The following is a 13,905-nucleotide window of genomic DNA, read 5'->3' as shown; positions in this document are numbered from 1 at the left end:
TATTCTTAATGCTTATTAACATCCTTAAATTCTCTATGTTGCCAAAACATTAAGCAATAACCTTAAATGATGATAAAACTAAGAAGGTCGTGTACCTTTCCTTTTTCTGGAAATACAAGCATGATAAAATAAATGTTATATGGAGGAGATTTGGAAGTCCGAAAATAATCTGAGGTGGAGGGTACCGACCTGTTATCTTAACGGGTTGTGTCGTGTCACACCCGTTATCTTAACGGGTCCTTAACAGGTCGTGTCACTTTACCCAATGGGTAAAGTGACCTGACCCGTTATGACCCATTATGACCCGTTAAGAATTTTTTTTTTTTTTTTTTTAAATTTGCACATACCACACATTGCCACATAAATATTACTTCAAAACATTAAAACATTTCTCGTTCAAGTACTATATCTACACTCGAAAATAAAAGCCTAATAAAAAAAAATAATACATACACTACTAATATATTACAAATATTAAATGTGCAAGGATAAAAAGTTTTTGTTTTTAAGATTGTAAGTCTTTCTCAAAAGTTTACACCTCCATTTACAAAATCTTCAATTTACATTGTATTCAATTTACACCTACATCTATATAATTATTATAGTTTTTACTTTTTAGGGATATAAAATTATTAAATTAATGTATATAATTATTAATATTATAGTTGATTCATACTTTTATTAAGTATATAAATTATAACATAAGATTTTGTGATATCCACATCCACTAGTGTAAATATTTTAAATTGAAGATCAAATTTATTCTTTGTATTCATATAGGGTTAAGGAGTGTAGCTGTAAAAATTCATCAAAATCAGAGTTAAAATAACCGTTAAATCTTGATTTTTCATTTATAACCGTCAAAAAGCTTTGTCCCATTACTTGATCTCTGAATGTTTTTTTTTTGTGATTTTTTGCTGATGTGATCTCCAAGCATATACAAACAATTTTGACGGTTTGGATCGTTGAAATTAGTTTTGGAGAATTCGTAAAATGATAGATTGACTAACACTTAGAGTTTATTTATACTTTCATTAAGTATAACATAAGATTTTGTGGTATCCACTTGTGTAAATATTTTAATTTGAAGATTGAATTCATTCATTGTATTCATATAGGGTCAAGGAGTGTAGTTATAAAAAATCATCAAAATCGGAGTTAAAATAACCGTTAAATCGTGATTTTTCGTTTATAACCGTTGAAAAGCTTTGTCCCGTTACTTGATCTCTAAATGTTTTTTTTTTTTTGTGATTTTTTGCTGATGTGATCTCCAAGCATATACAAACAATTTTGACGGTTTGGATCGTTGAAATTAGTTTTGGAGAATTCGTAAAACGATAGATTGACTAACACTTAGAGTTTATTTATACTTTCATTAAGTATAACATAAGATTTTGTGGTATCCACTTGTGTAAATATTTTAAATTGAAGATCGAATTCATTCATTGTATTCATATAGGGTCAAGGAGTGTAGTTATAAAAAATCATCAAAATCGGAGTTAAAATAACCGTTAAATCGTGATTTTTCATTTATAACCGTTGAAAAGCTTTGTCCCTTTACTTGATCTCTGAATGTTTTTTTTTTGTGATTTTTTGCTGATGTGATCTCCAAGCATATACAAACAATTTTGACGGTTTGGATCGTTGAAATTAGTTTTGGAGAATTCGTAAAATGATAGATTGACTAACACTTAGAGTTTATTTATACTTTCATTAAGTATAACATAAGATTTTGTGGTATCCACTTGTGTAAATATTTTGAATTGAAGATCGAATTTATTCATTGTATTCATATAAGGTCAAGGAGTGTAGTTATAAAAAATCATCAAAATTGGAGTTAAAATAACCGTTAAATCGTGATTTTTCGTTTATAACCGTTGAAAAGTTTTGTCCCGTTACTTGATCTCTGAATGTTTTTTTTTTGTGATTTTTAGCTAATGTGATCTCCAAGCATATACAAACAATTTTTACGGTTTGGATCGTTGAAATTAGTTTTGGAGAATTCGTAAAACGATAGATTGACTAACACTTAGAGTTTATTTATGCTTTCATTAAGTATAACATAAGATTTTGTGGTATCCACTTGTGTAAATATTTTAAATTGAAGATCGAATTCATTCATTGTATTCATATAGGGTCAAGGAGTGTAGTTATAAAAAATCATCAAAATCGGAGTTAAAATAACCGTTAAATCGTGATTTTTCGTTTATAACCGTTGAAAAGCTTTGTCCCGTTACTTGATCTTTAAATGTTTTTTTTTTTTGTGATTTTTTTCTGATGTGATCTCCAAGAATATACAAACAATTTTGACGGTTTGGATCGTTGAAATTAGTTTTGGAGAATTCGTAAAACGATAGATTGACTAACACTTAGAGTTTATTTATACTTTTATTAAGTATAACATAAGATTTTGTGGTATCCACTTGTGTAAATATTTTAAATTGAAGATCGAATTCATTCATTGTATTCATATAGGGTCAAGGAGTGTAGTTATAAAAAATCATCAAAATCGGAGTTAAAATAACCGTTAAATCGTGATTTTTCGTTTATAACCGTTGAAAGCTTTGTGCCGTTACTTGATCTCTAAATGTTTTTTTTTTTGTGATTTTTTGCTGATGTGATCTCCAAGCATATACAAACAATTTTGACGGTTTGGATCGTTGAAATTAGTTTTGGAGAATTCGTAAAACGATAGATTGACTAACACTTAGAGTTTATTTATACTTTCATTAAGTATAACATAAGATTTTGTGGTATCCACTTGTGTAAATATTTTAAATTGAAGATCGAATTCATTCATTGTATTCATATAAGGTCAATGAGTGTAGTTATAAAAAATCATCAAAATCGGAGTTAAAATAACCGTTAAATCGTGATTTTTCGTTTATAACCGTTGAAAAGCTTTGTCCCGTTACTTGATCTCTGAATGTTTTTTTTTTTTGTGATTTTTTGCTGATGTGATCTCCAAGCATATACAAACAATTTTGACGGTTTGGATCGTTGAAATTAGTTTTGGAGAATTCGTATGCCATCAATCAAGTTCCGTGTGTGTGTGTGTGTGTGTGTGTGTGTGTATATATATATATTTATTAAGTAGATTTAAATCTATTTATTTTGTACGTATAAATTATAATTGACTGGTACACGGAATAGTACATACATCACGTGTCACGTGTGTCATTATAAAAATAGTGAGATATGTCATGACAGTCATGTGTGTGATAAAAAGTTAATAACTTAAAAAAAAAAAAAAATTTCTCACCACTTCTATTAATTTTCATTTTTCCCTCTCTTTTTTGTTTCCTTTTCAACTTTTTCTTATCATTTTCACTTTTCCCTCCAACATCTTTCCCTAATTCCCTCACTTTTTTGTTTCATTTTCAACTTTTCTTAACATTTTCATTTTCCCTCCATTTTTTTTTTCAAAAGGGCGGCAAGTTGGCAACGGCAAGAAAATGATTATTGAAATTTGAATGGAAAGAAATCACATCAAATTTCAATGGATGCAGAATCATGCAATGCATCATGCATATTAAATTATTAATTAATAATTATTATGGTTTTTATAAAATTTAATATATATATATATAATTATTATAGATAGACTTAATATTTTGGGGGTATAATTATTATAGTATATATAATTATTATAAATTATATATATATAAATATATATATTTATTATAATTTTTAGGGGTATAAAATTGTAAAATTAATGTATATAATTATTATAGTATTTTTTTAGGGTTATAAATTATAAAAATAATATTCTGCTTATCGTGTATCGTGTTACCCACGTGTATACCCGAACCAACCCGTTATCTTAACAGGTGCTTATCGGGTTACCCGATTCGTTATCGTGTCGACCCAAACACCTGTTAATTTCGTGTCGTGTCGTGTCGGATTATCGGGTCGTGTCAGAAATTGCCAGGCCTAGGTGGGACCGACATTACCCTTCTTAATGCTTGGAATTTTGCTACCAAAATTCTAAAAATTATGTTGTTTTCAAACACTGTATAATATCAAATCTTTTTGGGATATCACCATCGCTTCCAAGATTGATTTTTCATCTCTCTCGTAGTCATACACACACATATATATGTTATATTTATTAGGGTTTAAGCTTCAACCAAACAAACATGATAAAATAAACGTTATATATGCCATATGCCATTCCCGAAATTATCTGTGGTGACAAAAATAAAAAAGGAAACTAATAGATTTATAACTTTATAGAACCATGTTAAACTTTTGCCGAAATATGTATGTGGCTAAAAAAAAGTTCGCCATCATGCCATTGAATACATACATATGCCGGACCAGGATCCTCTCCTAATCTAAGGATGAGGATCCTCATGATCAAGGGATGTGAGCCGTTTGATGAAAATCCAACGGTTATAAACAGGAAGGTCCCTTTAAAGTTATAATAATTATAACCGTTGAATTTTCATCCAACGGCCCACATCCCTTGGTCATGAGGATCCTCATCCTTAGATTAGGAGAGGATCCTACAAAAACTTCCAAATCATGACGAATATACTTAATGCCTTTTTCATAACTTTCTAATTTTAACATCCCAAATTATATGTCCACAACCACATGGGAGACTCAATTAATTAAGGTAGTTGCGATAAAGCTAATAACATGTATAAACCCAATAGGATAATGAAATCGAAAAAAGATGCAATATCAATTAATAGTCTGTAATATTCCTTCAAGTCAAAGGACAAGTTTTAATATACATAGCTATCTCAAATTTCAATATGAAATTTAGGTTAAAACACAATTCACGTAGTAAACCAATTTCTTTTTGCCGTGAAACATGAGTATGGAAATTGAGCAAAACTTAAAACATGTCATCGATTCAAGACATCAATTTTTAGGGTTTACCGGGTAGGTCTTTAGTTGTATTATGACCTACTCTGATACCAATTGTTAGACTTCATATATTTCATAAACAACTAAAAACACTAACCTGAAAGAATACATAAATTATGCTCAATTGATAAAATACTCGAAGTCAACATGGCATGTAGGAAAGATGAACCATCTTTGATAGAACCGTGCGGAATAGGCTCAACCATGGTCTTCTCCTTCGGTGGAAATCGTATTTGAATCCTTAGTTGACCAAAGTCTTCTGCACACTCAACACTCTATACTCGAACTAATGGGGCGTTCATATGAGTTTTCTATGTGTTGTGAGAAGGGACCTTAGCCTTGTATTTATATGAACTTAACCCTAATGAATCTTACCATAATAATGTCATTAGAATTCCTTGCAGTCCAAGGATAATTGATACACCAAATCTCATTCTAAATAGGATAGAATTAGGAGCCCTTTTCCCCAAGGAAATCTGAAATATATTAACTTTACTTGGGGTATAAGCTATAGCTATTAACTAAATCCTAATCTTATTTATATTCCAAGCAATCCTTAAATTAACTGTGTAGACCTATTAACCATTGGATTATGGTCCAACGTCCAACAAACCCCTCTACGCTTTAAAAAAGTAACTAATGCCAGCTACCGAAAGGAATTATAATGCAAATCTAGTCGCCAGTCCAGATGGAAGCCGGGAGGTGGTAGTCCGCTGCTCGCATAGAGAAAATGGAGTTGCAGAATCTGTACAGTGTCAGGTATTTGAGAAATTGGTTACCAGTGTTTGAAGAAACTAGATGTAGTATTGGTTGTGATGATGATTTTGTAAGAACATGCATGCTTGAAATGCAATCTGGACTTTTCTTGTTTGGTGAACATGAACGACGTCCTATTGCTCTTTTTGAGCAGTTTAATTTAGTGGATGAGCCAGCTTTCTGTGCTAGCTAGTCGTATTTCTCTGACATTTACATCTTGATTGATATGTTACTGACACGTACCTTGTCTGGCTGTTAAGCCCTTAAAACATTTGAGAGAGGCGCCTTTCTTAAAAATTTAATCTTGATAGCTCGTGGGGCCGTTGTGGCTTATTCTGTGGCCATGGTTTTGGAAATTAGGCACCCTACTCAAGGATTTAAGTCTTCCTGATTCTATATTAATTTGTTGGGATAATTATACTCAATAGCTGAGAGTCGAACAAGATGATCTTACTTCAGTTTTCCTGCACTGTGGCACCAGTTAATTATGTTCTAGTATACGTGATGAAATTATTTGCTTGTGTGAAGTAAGGAAAGCAGAAAAATGCTAATATGAAATTATTTGCATGTATCATGTATTAAGATGATATACATGAGCTTGTACCCCAATGGGGAACTAGTAAATTAACTTTATGATCATTTAGTAACTGCATCCATAGACACTTAACTACAATTCAGATTGATTAATTTTTTTCGTTTGCTTAGGAGAAGGGGAGCCTCCATGCTTTTTGCCTTGGTGGTTGTCATTTCTATCTTTGGTGTCTCTGCCGGAAATGTTTTTCATCTACATAGAGCCTTTCCAATGAATCACCATGTCAAGCTAGAGCAGCTCGAAGCACAGGATACAGTCAGGCACCACCAGTTTTTGGGTGGGGTTGTAAACGTGTCGGTCGGCTTACCAAAACATATAATCTTTTCATACTTTATCCTGTGTTTTGTATGGTAAGGTTTAGCGGACGGGTAATCTCAGTTTTAGGTTTTCCTTGCTTCAAACTGCGCAGGACATTTACTTATTTGATTGCGGGAAATTGATCCTATCTATATGTTGGAGGCTGTTGCATTGGAACAGGCATAATTATAGCAATTTGTGTCACTACCTTATCACATTCTACTCGTGTAACTTTTGTCTAGATTTTGTAGAAAGTTATAGCAATTTGAGGTAGTACCATACATAACTTATATAAATTTTCTCAGACATAAATATGGCAAGTTCTTTTATCATCTTTCTCTTCTATTTTAGTCTCTAATTAGGTTTTACCAAAATTTTAATTGTATAGAAAGTCAATGACAAATTTTCTTGCATGATTTTATGAATCTAGGATCTATTTGACGAAGGTGAAAATAGGCTCTCCACCAAGAGAGTTCTATGTGTTGATTGACACGGGCAGTGAGGTGTTTTGGGTTTCCTGCAGTTCATGCAATGTATGCCCTAGATTTACTGGACTTGGGGTAAGTTTTTATTTTGTTTTTCTTTCGTTGTATGCTATTTTTTTAATGTTTTTAAACTTTGCCAGTTCAAATCTCTGCTACAACAGTTTAGAGAGATTTTCAGACTGGTACAAAATTAATTGTCTATTGTAGATATTGATGTATTTATTGGCTAGTGTCCTTAGTGGTTGGTTGTATATTGCCTTATGCAATTGGTCCAGGTCATTAGAGTGTTAGAAGTGTTTGCGAGGAGGTTACAAAGGGCGTATGACTTGTTAGCTAAGTAAGCTTACACTCTAATTGTATAAATAGCTCGTTTGACTTGTAACGATTCCTGATTTCATTTTATTGAACACAAAGCCTTTCATTCTCTTACTTCCTATTCCTCTTTTATTCTTTTCATTTTCTCAAAGGGTAAATCCCACAAAGAGTAATCCTGAGCAAGTAAATCCCATGAAAGGTAATCCCTGCATTCATTGTTTTGTTTTGGTTTTCTGGAATAAAGTTTCTTGAAGCCGCTCAATGATGAAAGCAAATGGTCTCTTTGAATTATTTTCTGCTATGAATATGATTCCACCTCATGCAAGCTACATTCCTAATGCTCCTGTTTATCCTCAACCCCAAGCTCTAGTTTCAATGCCTAATGCTCATAGTATTGTCGGATAGTCCCTGAGACCCTTTCCTTCTCAGTCCACAAACACATCCAGCTCTCAGTCCAGAAATCAACAGGCTCCATTTCAATGTGTACAACTCCTATATATAGCAGCTGTTTTGGTGAAATTCCATCAAAAGTCTACAGAGATGTTGGGACTTCATAGTCCTCTGTTTAGCAGAGCCACCTTTTGTGGGTCTAAAAGTAGAGGTGGTTTTTCGCATGCTGTTCAATATGTCCAATTCCCACAATCAGAGCCAGTTAAGAAATCTTCCGGATTGTCCATTGTCTTCACAAATGGATCTGTCCAGACATCATATTCAGCCGTAACCTTCAGAAGGGTGATAGTATTGTTCAGTACATGCCCACAGGTTGCAGACATTCTAACAAAGGGATTGCATAGTCCTGTGTTTGTGAGACAATGTGCTAATCTCAAAACTGGGGTTCCCTATTTGAGATTTGTTTTTCTGGGGGGTGGGGGCTAGTGTTAAGTGATTATTTGTATATGGCCTTATGTAACAGGTTCAGGTCGTTAGAGTGGTTACAAGTTTTAGTTAGGAGAGGTTACATAATTACTTAAAGGCTTCCGAGCTAAGTAAAGCTTAGATTCTAGTTGTATAAATAGCTCTGCAGCTTATTTGATTTGTTCCTGATTTCTTTTTACTGAATACAAAGCCTTTCATTTTCTTGCTTCATGCTCCTCTTTTCTTCTTCGTTTTCTCAAATCCTTCAACGTAGTTAATAGTATTGAAGTGTAATTTATTGTTTGGATTGAGGTCATGACTGACTATGTATATGTTTACCGGAGTTTTGTTTCAATGCTAATCTTCTCTGTTATTTCGTTTTCCCAAGTGTACTTTAACATGTTTAACAGACTCCAATTAGTCTCTATGACTATGACAATTCCTCTACTGCGGGACTGCTCCCTTGTTCGGACCAAAGGTGCAAACATTGCTCTGACGAGAGCAACCAGTGTGAGTATAGTATTTTGTATATGGGCGGATAAGAAGCCACCGGTTATTTCGTATCAGATGAGTTTTCTCTTGATATGATTCCGGTGCACTCCCAAGGTGCACATGGATCTTCAACACCCATTATTTTTGGGTGAGTAAAATAAATAATAAAATTTCATAGCATCTGTTTATTACTAATTGGCTCAAACTGAAAATGCTCAGCATCTCTTTATTAGAGCTTAATTGTTAGAATTAATGCTAAATTGAGGTATACTTTATTTAGTGTACTTTGCCTGGTAGTGTTGCCACATAGCTAGCAGTTGCCACATAGATAGTATAGCAAAAGACGAAGATGTTGTGAACATTATTTCCTTGATATTTTCTGAATCAGGTGTTCTACCACGGTGTCCAGTCTTTTTGCTGAGACCGACCTTTCACTCGATGGGATATTGGGATTAAGCCAAGGCCCATTGTCTGTCGTATCACAGTTATCCTCTTGAGGGATAACTCCGAATGTCTTCTCCCACTGTTTAAAGGGAGATGGCGATGGTGGAGGTACACTTGTACTGGGGGAGATTTTGGAGCCGAGTATTGTGTATACTCCCCTTGTCCCCAAGTAAGCACTCTATATCCTTGAACTTTTTTGTTTAATTGGAACTTTTGATGAATATTTCATCTTTTTGAGTTAACATAACTAGTTTTAATTTCTATTTCAGAAAGTCTTATTATGCAATCAACCTTGAAAGCATTGCAGTCAATGGGCAAATCTTGCCCATTGATCTAGTAGCTTCCAGTAGCATTCAAAGCAAATGCAAATGAATATTATTGTATTCAATTTTTGTTATTTAATGTGTATTTTTATTTAATCTCTCCACATTAAATTTTAATTTTATTAATATGCACACATTTAGTTCTTTAATTATAAATGAACATAGAAAATATTAAAAGAAATTTGTGATACAAAATATATAAATACATGATTGTGTTGTGCCGAAATATATATAATTGACTTTTTTGTACCTACATGATTGTACCGAAAAATATTATAATGAACCTAAATGTATGTACCGAAATATATTATAATGAATTAATGTACCTAAATATCAATACCGAAATGTATATACCGAAATGTACGTACCAAAATGTACGTACCAAAATATATGTACCGAAATGTATGTACCGAAATATATGTACCGAAATATACGTACCGAAATTTACGTACCGAAATTTACGTACCGAAATGTATGTACTGAAATGTACGTACCAAAATATATGTACCGAAATATATGTACCGAAATATATGTACCGAAATGTATGTACCGAAATATACATACCAAAATTTACGTACCGAAATATATGTACCGAAATGTATGTACCGAAATGTATTATATTAAATTAATGTACCTAAATGTCAATATCGAAATGTATGTACCAAAATGTATGTACCTAAATATAATATATTGAATTAATGTACATGAAAGTCAATACTCAAATGAGAGGTATTATGTTTGAATCTCGTGGATGGCGAATTCGATACCAAACTAAATTGTTCATTGTGTGGCTTAGCTGAACCCCCCTCGCCTTAGTGTAAAATATGTGGTTGTACTAAAAAAAAAAAAAAAAAAACTCAAATGTGCGTACCAAAATGTATGTACCGAAATGCATGTATATGTTTAATGTACCTATATGTTTATATCGATGGATATGCCGAAATATTCAAATATATTAATGTACCTAAATGAAGAACATACAAAATTGTTATTGGACTATATATTATAAAAAAAAAAATTAGTTGCCTAAATGTAGACATTAAAATATTATGATAAATTAAATTTAAATATAATTAATACATTAAAATAGGAATAAAAAGATAAATAAAACATCAAAATATAACTAATAAATGAGATGATTAAATGTACTAGGGACTAAAATTGAATTTTAATCTTACACAAAGTTATAATCTAAAACTCATCTTTTTTAAAGATTAAAATGAAGTTTTCTATTAAAAAATCTCTCCATCAATTGAGACTCGATTGGCTGGCATGGAAATGTGCCCCACATCTGGGACACTTATTAGTGCCAATTTTTCCATTGAAAAATGATTTCTTCACCACTTTTAATCTCATACATCATTTTATTTGTTAACATTGAGCTCTAACAGACCTTCAAAAAGTAAAAATTATAAGCTTGAGTAAAAGATGGTAATCTCTCGTACCTTTCATTTAGTAATAGGCCAAAATTGCAATAAAGTTTGTGACATATCCTAACATATTTAATTGGGCTGATATTTTCCCTAAACATGTATTTTTTTCTTCTTCTTCTTGAAAGTCATATTTTAGGTTCTATTTAATATTTACCCAAATTCAATTAAATTAATCTAATTGTAGGTCTGGAGAGCACTAGTAAAATAGAAATTAAATTATAAGGCTTGACTCAAGATCTGACTAATTTTAGACACCATATCATTTTAAGGCATGAAATAGAAGTAATATTAGACACCATACCATTAATGTTGCACAAATTGTATATGTTTACCGGAGTTTTGTTTCAATGCTAATCTTCTCTGTTATTTCGTTTTCCTAAGTGTACTTTAACATGTTTAACAGACTCCAATTAGTCTCTATGACTATGACAATTCCTCTACTGCGGGACTGCTCCCTCGTTCAGACCGAAGGTGCAAACATTGCTCTGACGAGAGCAACCAGTGTGAGTATAGTATTTCGTATATGGGCGGAGAAGAAGCCACCGGTTATTTCGTATCAGATGAGTTTTCTCTTGATATGATTCCGGTGCACTCCCAAGGTGCACATGGATCTTCAACACTCATTATTTTTGGGTGAGTAAAATAAATAATAAAATTTTATAGCATCTGTTTATTACTAATTGGCTCAAACTGAAAATGCTCAGCATCTCTTTATTAGAGCTTAATTGTTAGAATTAATGCTAAATTGAGGTATACTTTATTTAGTGTACTTTGCCTGGTAGTGTTGCCACATAGCTGGCAGTTGCCACATAGATAGTATAGCAAAAGACGAAGATGTTGTGAACATTATTCCTTGATATTTTCTGAATCAGGTGTTCTACCACGGTGTCCGGTCTTTTTGCTGAGACCGACCTTTCACTCGATGGGATATTGGGATTAAGCCAAGGCCCATTGTCTGTCGTATCACAGTTATCCTCTCGAGGGATAACTCCGAATGTCTTCTCCCAACTGTTTAAAGGGAGATGACGATGGTGGAGGTACACTTGTACTGGGGGAGATTTTGGAGCCGAGTATTGTGTATACTCCCCTTTTCCCTAAGTAAGCACTCTATATCCTTGAACTTTTTTGTTTAATTGGAATTTTTGATGAATATTTCATCTTTTTGAGTTAACATAACTAGTTTTAATTTCTATTTCAGAAAGTCTTATTATGCAATCAACCTTGAAAGCATTGCAGTCAATGGGCAAATCTTGCCCATTGATCCAGCAGCTTTCAGAACATTAGATGATCAAGTTACCGTTGTTGACACTGGAACCACATTGGTCTTTTTGTAGAAGAGGCATATGAACCTCTTGTTCGTGCGGTACGTTTGTTTACTTTGTTTGATTGCCATTGTCACTTGCTATTCTTTTTTTTCTTTTATATCATTTCCCTCTCATTCTTGAGTATGTGGTTGTGCAATCTCTATTCTTCGTTCGAAACTGATTTTGTGTTTGTTGTTTGTGCAGATAACTTCGGCTTCCAACTTTGTGTCTCCCATCATTTCAGGAAAGTCACAATGTTATCTGATCTACACCAGGTCAGTTCTCTCCTTTTCTCACTTAGAGTCACTCTCTTAAAGAAAACGCAATGACATAATGTATTTCCATTAACCTTTCAGTTTGGGGAAGTCATTTCCTTTGGTCACACTCATCTTTGCAGCTGCTGCGTCAATGACTTTGACACCACAAGACTACCTGCTATATTCAGGATCTCATGTAAGGTTTCCTAACCAAAAGAAAAAAAAAATGCTATTTGTTCAAAGCAAATGATTATTATTGTACTAATGATGTATGTAGTGGTAAATTAACTGGTTTGTTCTATTCTATTGGTTACAGGTTGGTGCTGCTATGTGGTGTCTAGGTTTCAAGAAAACTCGGGAAGCAAGCCGAGGCTTCACGGTGTTAGGAGGTTAGGCCTCAACACTATTAAAAATTTCAGCAAAATGTTCCAATATTTATTGTCTTTACTCTTACTATTATTATAGTTGTTTTGTAACTTGGATTGCAGATCTTGTTCTGAGAGATAAGATTGTGGTATATGATTTAGCCCGTCAACAACTTGGATGGGGTTAATTACAATTGTAAGTCTAATTAAACTACTCTTTTCGTTTCTAATTTGCTTCCCATACACACTTTTTTGTATGTTGAGTTTATGGTAAATACTCACTAATGTTGTATTTCTTTTCAGGCTCATCTCAGGTGAATTTCTCTACAGCTTTTCACCCAACACACCGAAGTGGAAGCAGTGGCTCATCAGGAGACACACTAGTCAAGTTGCTAAAAACTGTGACTGTGCTCCTCTTGATGCATTTGTTCAATCTGTATATATGATTTACACAACTTTCAGCATTCAAGCTTGTATATAGTTTTAACCTAATTTCCACCAACTTCCCTTTACTTTGGATTTTGTCAACTTTTACCAATGTAGCTTTACAATTATCTCACAACCACCCTCACTTCCGTCGATTGGAAAATTTTTTCCTTGTACTCATAATACAAATGGTACTCTACTTATTATTATATAAGTGATGGAAAATTTTACTTTTTATATTATTAATATTTTAACATAAGAATATCATCACTTGTACAAAGACACATAATATACTACTCCGTGTTCCGATCACATTAAAAAATAGGGTTTTTGAACATTAGTCCTTGCAAAAGATTAAAATTAAAAAAAAAAAAATCTGGTGCTAGATTACATATTCAATTTAATCCCTTGAAGTGTACTTTTATCAAAATTTATATTCAATTTTTGTTATTTAATGTGTATTTTTATATAATCTCTCCACATTAAATTTTAATTTTATTAATATGCACATATTTAGTTCTTTAATTATAAATGAACATAGAAAATATTAAAAGAAATTTGTGATACAAAATATATAAATACATGATTGTGTTGTGCTGAAATATATATAATTGACTTTTTTATACCTACGTGATTGTACCGAAAAATATTATAATGAACATAAATGTATGTACCGAAATGTA

General features: G+C 32.6%; 1 pseudogene; it reads left to right on the top strand.

Moving 5' to 3' along the window:
* Nucleotides 1–5,608: 5,608 nt before the first annotated feature.
* Nucleotides 5,609–13,269, top strand: LOC103956936 (annotated as a pseudogene).
* Nucleotides 13,270–13,905: the final 636 nt, after the last annotated feature.

The sequence above is a fragment of a genome, unplaced genomic scaffold, assembly GCF_019419815.1.
Source record: "Pyrus x bretschneideri cultivar Hongxiangsu unplaced genomic scaffold, Pyrus_bretschneideri_v1 Contig71, whole genome shotgun sequence".
Lineage (NCBI taxonomy): Eukaryota > Viridiplantae > Streptophyta > Magnoliopsida > Rosales > Rosaceae > Pyrus > Pyrus x bretschneideri.
The sequence above is the reverse complement of the archived record's forward strand: the minus strand, read 5'-3'. Positions and strand labels throughout refer to the sequence as shown.